This window comes from Pantherophis guttatus, chromosome 12 (assembly GCF_059756535.1).
Source record: "Pantherophis guttatus breed Tessera chromosome 12, ASM5975653v1, whole genome shotgun sequence".
NCBI lineage: Eukaryota > Metazoa > Chordata > Lepidosauria > Squamata > Colubridae > Pantherophis > Pantherophis guttatus.
Genome location: NC_142074.1, coordinates 2,902,205 through 2,910,839, shown reverse-complemented (window position 1 = coordinate 2,910,839; position 8,635 = coordinate 2,902,205). Strand labels below are relative to the sequence as shown.

At 45.1% G+C, this 8,635-nt stretch overlaps 1 long non-coding RNA gene across 1 annotated transcript; it reads left to right on the top strand.

Annotated features, from left to right (window-relative positions):
- The first annotated feature begins 637 nt into the window (after positions 1-637).
- On the top strand, positions 638-6,509 carry LOC148112204 (uncharacterized). Its single transcript, XR_015729705.1, has 3 exons — positions 638-2,881; positions 3,148-3,253; positions 6,108-6,509. It is a non-coding gene; the product is annotated as an uncharacterized LOC148112204 (long non-coding RNA).
- Positions 6,510-8,635: the final 2,126 nt, after the last annotated feature.

Genomic DNA, 8,635 nt, shown 5'->3' with positions numbered 1-8,635 from the left:
GTGATTGCAGTAACACTTGCTGATCTGAAGAGTCCTAATATTTCTGAAGCAATAAAAAAACCAAAACCCAAAGTGCATAAGAAATGAGGCTTGGTTGAACTGTATGTCCTTAAATAGCAATAGTAATAGCACTTAGACTAATATAGTACTTCACAGTGCTTTACACCTCTCTCTAAGTAGTTTACAGAGTCAGCATATTGCCCTCAACAGTCCAGCTCCTTATTTTCCTGACCTTGCAAGGATGGAAGTTTGAATCAAGCTAGGGCCAGTGAGAATCGAACTGCTGACAGTTAGCAGAATTAGCCTGCAATACTACATTCTAACCACTGCACCACCAGGGCTCTAAAAGTCTGTGTTGATGACTGTGTGAAAACATAGTTCCTCTCTTGATCTCTCACAAGTAGATGGTGAAACTTAGATCCCCGCAGTTTACACACAGGGAGCAGCTGAATGGAGAACACGTGTTATCTTAAAGATCTTTCCTTACTCTGGAGAGAATTTTGGCAGTCCAGATCCTGTGTTCAGCTGCCAACTCAGTCACAATGCCATTCTGCTATGCAAGCAACATCTAACTCACCTGGGCTCTCAATCAGAAGTTCAGGGCATTAGATTTCTTATGAAGATACAGATAATTCTTGTTTTTATTTTTTCCTCTCCTCCTAAGATTTTTTTTTTAATCTTAATCAATGTAACATTTGTACATTCTTACTTTGGTATCCCTGATGAATTGTTATTTTTCTTTTTTGTTAGAATTTAATAATTACTAGAATTTACTAAATATGATCGGCCTTTCTCATGTACTACTCCTGTGCTCTCTGCTTTTGCTTTTCATGTTTTTTTCTTATTACATTTCTCTCTGTTCAGTTGCATCCTAATCATGTCAGCTTTTTAAAATCTTCTTTCTCTCTTCTAAAGTATTAGCCACTCCTCCCAGCTTTGTATTATCTGTACACTTGACAAGTACCCCCTCGGCCCTCACACAAGTCACAGATAAGATGTTGAACAGCATGAGAACTGCCAAAGACAGATTCTGGGATGCTCCACTCAATACTCTCTTTCAAGTTGAAGAAGGACTGCTAACCAGCATTCTTTGGGTGGGTCACTCAGCCAACCACCAGTCCATCTAACTAATAATAGCATCATGTAAACCACCTTCAACCATTGTATTAAAGTAAACATCATGTGATGCTCAGGTGTATTATGTCTACAATCTTCTTCTGAATCAAATAAGCTAGAAGCACTTTATCTCCAAAGAAGGAGATAAGATCTGTTTAGCAGAAATGGTGACAAACTTCTGCCGGCTCCTGTTAATTATAGCATGCTTATCTAAACACTCTCGAGCATGTTGTTTGATCATCTGTTCATGAAGCTTGCCCAATATAGGCATCAAGCAGATGGGTGTGTAGTTTTACAAGTCCTCCGACTCTTCCTTTTTAAAGAAGGGGATGACATTTGCCGTCTTCCAGCTTCCTGGGTCCTGCCTGGGCCTCTAAGAGTTCACTAAGTTTACTAAGGACTCTTTCACAATCTCCTCTGCTTGTAGACACCCTGGGATGAAGGTGAATCCTTGTGGTCCTGAATTTGTTTGAATTTGTTTAAAGTAGCTACTGAGCTTCTCTGTCCTAAACTGTAGTTTCTTCCTTCCTAGAGCAGCATATTGATTAGCCAGGATGAGTTGCAAAGGAGGAGACGGACAGTTCAGATTTCCCATCATCACTTGTTGTCATGTTACTTTTTCCTCTTTGTAATCCTCTTTGGCTTGCTTTTAACTTTGACTAGCGGAAGTGGCGTGCATGCGCCCACGACCAAACTGGATTCGGGATTTGAAACCCACTACTGACTTTGACCTACACCCAAAATCCTTTTTTTTTATATCTCTTATGGCTTATTTGGAGCCATTTGGACACAGTTCTGACAGAGTTCCCATACTTTCTGGAGACTACTGTACGTTCTTATTTTATTATATACTCCACTTTTCATATGTCTCTGTTCCTCTGTTGCATTTTAGAGACCTCTGCATGTTTAGATTTCTCCCATTTTTCCTTTTTGTAGAAATAGTTTGCAATTGAATCTTTAATATCTCACTTGATAGGAATTCCAATCCTTCCCAGGTATTTCCTCTTGCGGGATATCAAGCCATTGCATCAAACTTCCCTTACCTTGGAGTGAATAAAAAACCCCACTCTTCTCATCATTCAGTTTTGACTCTTCTCGATCCCTCCTGTCTTGGATATCATGAATTCAAGGATAACAGAATCACGCTCCTCCAGAATGCCGGCCCCCTTCACTTCTTTACTCAGTTCCTACCTGTTGGTGAGGAATAGTTCCTTCTTTCGCCTTCTGATAAGTAAAGTTGCCAGTGAGAGAAGAAAGAATTTGATGGGATTCTGATATTTTTCAAAATAATTGTTAACATAATTGAACACCACCACCACCACCACCCCCCCCGTTATAAGTACCACATGGCTATCAGAAAGGTTCTGACACAGAAAGGTTTCCAAAAGATGAGAATAGTTGTAGATCAGGGTTGAACTGTGCTATCCTTGCTGCTCTCTAAACTTGGTTGTCTTCCTGCAGACATTTCACGACCCAATTAAGTAACATCATCAGTGCAATTGCAAGCTCAAAGACCACCAAGACCTCATCTTCATATATTCTCTCTCCCTTTGGAGGCAGGAGGACCAAGAATACACACAACTTGCCAATCACAATGACTTCCATTGCTGTCATAGGATTCTAGAATCATAGGGTTGGAATGAACCTTGGAGGTCTTCTAGTTCAATCCCCTTCCCAAAGCAGGAGTCCTTATACCATCCTGGACAAATGGATGTCCAATCTTTTCTTGGAAACTCCAGTGATGAAAGACCCACAATTCTAGAAGGTAAGCTGTTCCACTGATTAAGTGTTCCTATTGTCAGAAAATTCCTCCTTATTTCCAGGTTGAATCTCCCTCTGATGAGCTTTGACTGTCAGGGTGGCAATTAATCCCATTCTGCTTTTGGGTAATTGCACCTTGATTAGAGAATGGATCATGACCTTTCCTTGAAGTATACTTTAAGAAAATAAAACCAAGATATATTCTAATAAACACATTTTATTATAAAGAAGTAAAAACATCTTACTAGCTAATTAATTACATCTTGGCAGCGTTCCTGCCGGACCTCTCTTGGCCAGAGAACAAAGAAAGATAGAAGAAAACGAAAGAATGTGGACATGCGCAGTTAGCTTACTGATAAGAACTTGGCAAGCTACGGTAAGTCTGAAAGTTCAAAAATAAGAGCTCATCTGGTAAATACAAAAACGCAGTGACATTGACTGGTTGCTTGTCCTCAGTTGCTATGGAGAATAAATCGATGCCCTCTTCCCTGTGACAGCCTTTCAAGTATTGGGAGAGATGTATCATGTCTCCTCCGAGCCTCCTCTCCATTAGATTAAACATACCTAGTGTCAGCATTCCAAGTAATGCACCCATAGAAAGCAGAACTCCAAGGCAGGTAGATTCCTCAAAGAACAATCTATTGGCACAATGGGTGAAAACCGACTCTGAAATTTCCTGTGGTTTTCACCTAATTAAAGAATGAAAGTTCCCCCTTCCCCCAAGTCATCAGTCACATTGTCCAATAGAGGTGCTGTCTGGTTGCTTGGTTACTCCATTCCTCCTCTCTCTAGCACCTGTTGGAATGTCCTTGGTTCCCATAGCAATTTTTTTTGACTACAAACCCCAGCTACCTATTCCCCCCCACCTCCTTGTCTCTTCTTCTGCCTTGTGGCAACCCTGAAGCCTCAAAGATGGCCTCAGCCAGATTCGCTTCAGGGTTGACACCTATTCTCTTTAGCCATTCATCATATGGTTTAGCCTCCAGACCTCATATCATCTTTGTTGCTCTTCTCTGCACTCTTTCTAGGACCTCAACATCTGTTTTTGTATTACGGTTGCCTGAACTGGATGCAGTATTCCAAATATACACTCACAAATGCAGTATAGAGCAGGACTACTACTTCCTGTGATCTTAAGACTATTCATCTGTAGATACAGCCTAGAACTGTGTTGCCTTTCTTTTTTTGGTGGCTGCTGCACACTGCACTCTCCACTAGGACAGCTAGTAACTCTGGCTATTTATACCTGTGCTTTTGGTTTTTCTAACCTAAGTGTAGAAACTTACTTTCCTCATCACTGAACTGCATTTTGTTGGATAGGGCCAAGTGTTCAAGTCCTTCAAGATCCTTCTGAATATACCAGCATGTGGTGATTTACCATCAGCATGTGGGCTGCTGCATTCCAGACTAGCTTCCAAGAAACCTTTAAAGACAAACCCAAGTAGAGGGTCTTGCTGTCATCTAACCAAGTGGTGATGCAGGTGTGAGTGCAGGAGTCAGGTTTCCTGTACGACAATTGGGCCGTCAGCCTTCTAGATACCTCTTCCACTGTTTGGTCAAGCATGAGCCATGACTCCAGAAGCAACCCCTAATCCCAGACTTGTCCTTCATGGGTACTGCTTGCCCATCCAGAAATATATGTAATAATGTTCTGGGGGGTGAAAGTCCCAGCTCCTTTCCCCAGGCTCTGCGCTTGATTGAACCCTTTCTGTGTCTTTGGCATGTTTCTATTGTTGGCTGGATTCACCATCTTGTTACCATTATATGCTTTTTGAGATTGTATATCGTTTTGGCTTTATACTGTGAATTGCCTAGAGCTAAGGAATTGGGTGCATCTAAATCAAAGAAGAAAAGGAAGGAAGGAAGGAAGGAAGGAAGGAAGGAAGGAAGGAAGGAAGAAAGGAAGGAGGGAGGGAGGGAGGGAGGGAGGGAGGGAGGAAGGAAGGAAGGAAGGGGAGGGGAGGGGAAGGAGAAAGGAGAAAGGAGAAAGGAGAAAGGAGAAAGGAGAAAGTGGCTCAGAATGCTTCTGTGGTATAAAAGAGAAGGAAAATAGACCAGCATAGAAATAATAGCTTTACTAAATGCTATTAGTTGAACTAAAATAGAAATAAAAAGTCATATTGAGAGAATAAAATGAAGTGAAAATGAAATTATTAAAGTAAAATTACAGAGTACAGGAGTTAATACGCAAGAGAATTCTATAAAATTACAGTTAATTTAACAATGAATAAACTAAATGCTATAAATAACTAGGAAAGGGCACAAGTAGTACCGGAATGTATAAAACACTTTGAGAATGTAACGCTATGCTAACTTACATTCAGTCTAATGCTTGCTGAAGTCATGCTAGGGTTTGTTGACTTCAAGACAATTACGGTCCAACCAATTATAACAAAGTAATAACAAAATAAAAATAAAATGATATGTGTGTAGCTAAAAGGAGAAGAGGAAAAAAAGGTAGGAAGAGAGGAAGAAGGAAAGGGGGGAAAGGAAGAGAAAATATATTGAGTTATAGAAACTGAGTTAAGGTCCAGCAATGTCTTACTTAGGAGTTGTTTACATTGAATCATAGTCTGACCCACTGCCTGAAAGATGTTTGGGACTGATCAAATCCCACCGTTGTGGCCTGCCGACGGCCAGCAGAGCTGGCAGCAGAGTCAGACAGTGGGGAGGTTGGGGAGGAACATGGGCCAGCCCTGGGGGCTGGGGATAGCTCAGACGAGGGCTCTGCGTTGGAGGCAGAGAGGGAGATAGGCAGCAGTGAGGTAGAGGAACAGCTGGAGCTCATTCCCAGTGTGTGCATCCGCAGAGCTGCCAGAGGACAAGAACAACTCAGAAAGCAGGATCGACTAAAGCCACACCTTCGAGGTGATTGGCCCCTCCCATAGGAAACAAAGTCAACCTTGAGCCAGTCAGGATCGAACTCCTGGCAGTGGGCAGAATTAGCCTGCAATGCTGCATTTTAAGTACTGCGCTACCATGGCTCCTAAAAATTGTTTGGACAATTGAAGAGGTTAAAGGGGCATCCCAGGTCCCAGAATCAGACTTCCTGGGTTTGAAAAGGTGACTAAGAGAAGCTCCTCTAGCCCAGGGCACTTTCATCATGTTCTTTTCCTGACAATATGAAAAGGACCATTTGGTTTTTCTCTCTACTACATGTCCGTTTTGAGACATAGCCCTCCAGTTCATTTTTTTTTTTAAACTAATGTCAGGTTTTATGTCCTCCCTAGGGTTATCACTGCAGAAACAGAAGCTGTTGTTGTGGTCCGCCAGCAGCCTGCGGAGCTGGCAGCAGAGTCGGACAGGGATGAGGCTGAGGAAAAACATGGGCCAGTCCTGGAGGCTGGGGAAGGCCTGGATGAGGGCTCTGCATTGGAGGCAAGAGATGGGGCCAGGGCCATCGGGATGTGCAGACTCCGGAGCCTCCAGACACTGACAGTAGAGAGGCAGAGGAACAGGAGGAGCCTGTTCCTAGTGCACATATGAGAAGAGCTGCCAGAAGGCAAGAGCAGCTAAAGCAGAGAGGACAACTCGGGAGTAGGGCCAAGAGATGATTGGCCCTTCCCATAAGGCTTAAAAGACCAGCAACGGCTCTTGGCCTCTTTGCCGGAAAACAAGGTTGAGAGAATTGCTTCTTGTTTCACTGTATTCATTTCTTGTCGGCGTCTTCTGCTTCTGAACTTTTGCCAAGAAAAACCTTTGGCAGTTTGCTTAATTATACCAAGGTCGGTGATAAACTGAGGAATGGTGTTTTGAAGAATTTGCTTTAATTTAGTTTGGACTACGCTGAAAATGAGTTAATTCTCAGCTGTTCTAATGTTTTATGTTTTATGTTTTATTTGATTTGTATACCGCCCTACTCCCGAAGGACTCAGGGCGGTGAACAGCCAAACAATAAAATAACATAGATACAAAAAATTTAAAAAACCAGATAAAATCAAATTTAATCATTTTGGCCCAGACAAATTAAAACACCCCAATAATTTAAAAACAGATTAAAATTTACATATTTAAAAAGGGAAGAGATTAGGCCAAGCCCGCCTGATGGAATAAAAAGGTCTTCACAGCGCGGCGGAAGGTGCGCAGATCCGGGATCCTCCGTATCTCTGGGGGGAGCTCATTCCAGATGGTAGGTGCCCCCACAGAGAAGGTTCTCCCCCTAGGGGTCACCAGCCGACATTGTTTGGCTGACGGCACCCGGAGGAGTCCTTCTCTATGAGAGCGTACTGGCCGGTGGGAGGCTATTGGTGGTAGTAGGCGGTCCCGTAGATAACCAGGTCCTAAGCCATGGAGCGCTTTAAAGGTGGTAACCAAAACCTTGAAGCGCACCCGGAAGACCACCGGGAGTCAGTGCAGCTCGCGCAGGAGAGGTGTCACATGGGAGCACCATGTCGCTCCCATTACCACCCGCACGGCCGCACTCTGCGCCAGTTGGAGCCTCCGGGTGCACCTCAAGGGGAGCCCCATGTAGAGAGCATTACAATAGTCCAGGCGGGAGGTGACGAGGGCATGAGTGACCGTGCGTAACGAGTCTCGATCCAGAAAGGGACGCAACTGGCGAATCAGGCGAACCTGATGAAAAATCCTCCCAGTCACAGCCGTCAAGTGCTCTTCTAAAGACAGCCGTGAATCCAGGAGGACGCCCAAGTTGCGAGCCCTCTCCGTGGCGGCCAATGATTCGCCCCCAATAGTCAGTGATGGCATCAACTGACTATATCGGGACGTCGGAAACCACAGCCACTCAGTCTTGGATGGGTTGAGCCTGAGCCTGTTCCTCCCCATCCAGATCCGTACGGCCTCCAGGCACCGGGACATCACTTCAAGGGCATTGTTGGGGTGATCCGGGGTGGAGATGTACAGCTGGGTGTCGTCATCGTACTGATGGTACTCCACCCCGAAACCATGGATGATCTCGCCCAGCGGCTTCACATAAATGTTGAACAGGAGAGGCGAGAGGACCGACCCTTGCGGCACCCCACATATGAGGGGCCTCGGGGTTGACCTCTGTCCCCCTGTCAACACAGACTGCGACCGGTCAGAGAGAAAGGAGAAGAACCACCGCAACACAGTGCCTCCCACCCCTAACTCTTCCAACCGGTGCAGCATGATACCATGGTCGATGGTATCAAAAGCCGCTGAGAGATCTAACAGGACCAGGACAGAGGAGCACCCCCTGTCCCGAGCCCTCCAGAGATCATCGACCAACGCAACCAATGCCGTTTCCGTGCTGTACCCGGGTCTGAAGCCCGACTGGAATGGATCCAGATACGTCGTTTCATCCAGGTGCTGGGGGAGCTGTTGCGCAACCACACTCTCAACAACCTTCGCCACAAAACGAAGGTTGGAGACCGGACAATAATTTACCAACATTGCCGGGTCCAGGGAAGGCTTCTTGAGGAGAGGCCTCACCACCTCCTCTTTCAAGGCGGCAGGAAAGACACCCTCACCCAACGAAGCATTTATAATCCCCTGGAACCAGCCTCGTGTCACCTCCCGAGAAGCCAGCACTAACCAGGAGGGACACGGGTCCAATAAACAAGTGGTCGCGTTCAGTCTACCCAGAATCCTGTCCACGTCCTCAGGGGTCACAGGATCAAACTCATCCCAGATAACATTCTCAAGACCTGCCCCCGTCCCTCCCCCTGAGACTACCCAGTCGGAGTCCAGATCTTCCCGAATCTGAGTGATTTTGTCATACAGATACTGAACAAAATCCTCGGCTCTACCCTCCAAGGGGTCCTCCCGCGCTTCCTGGTGG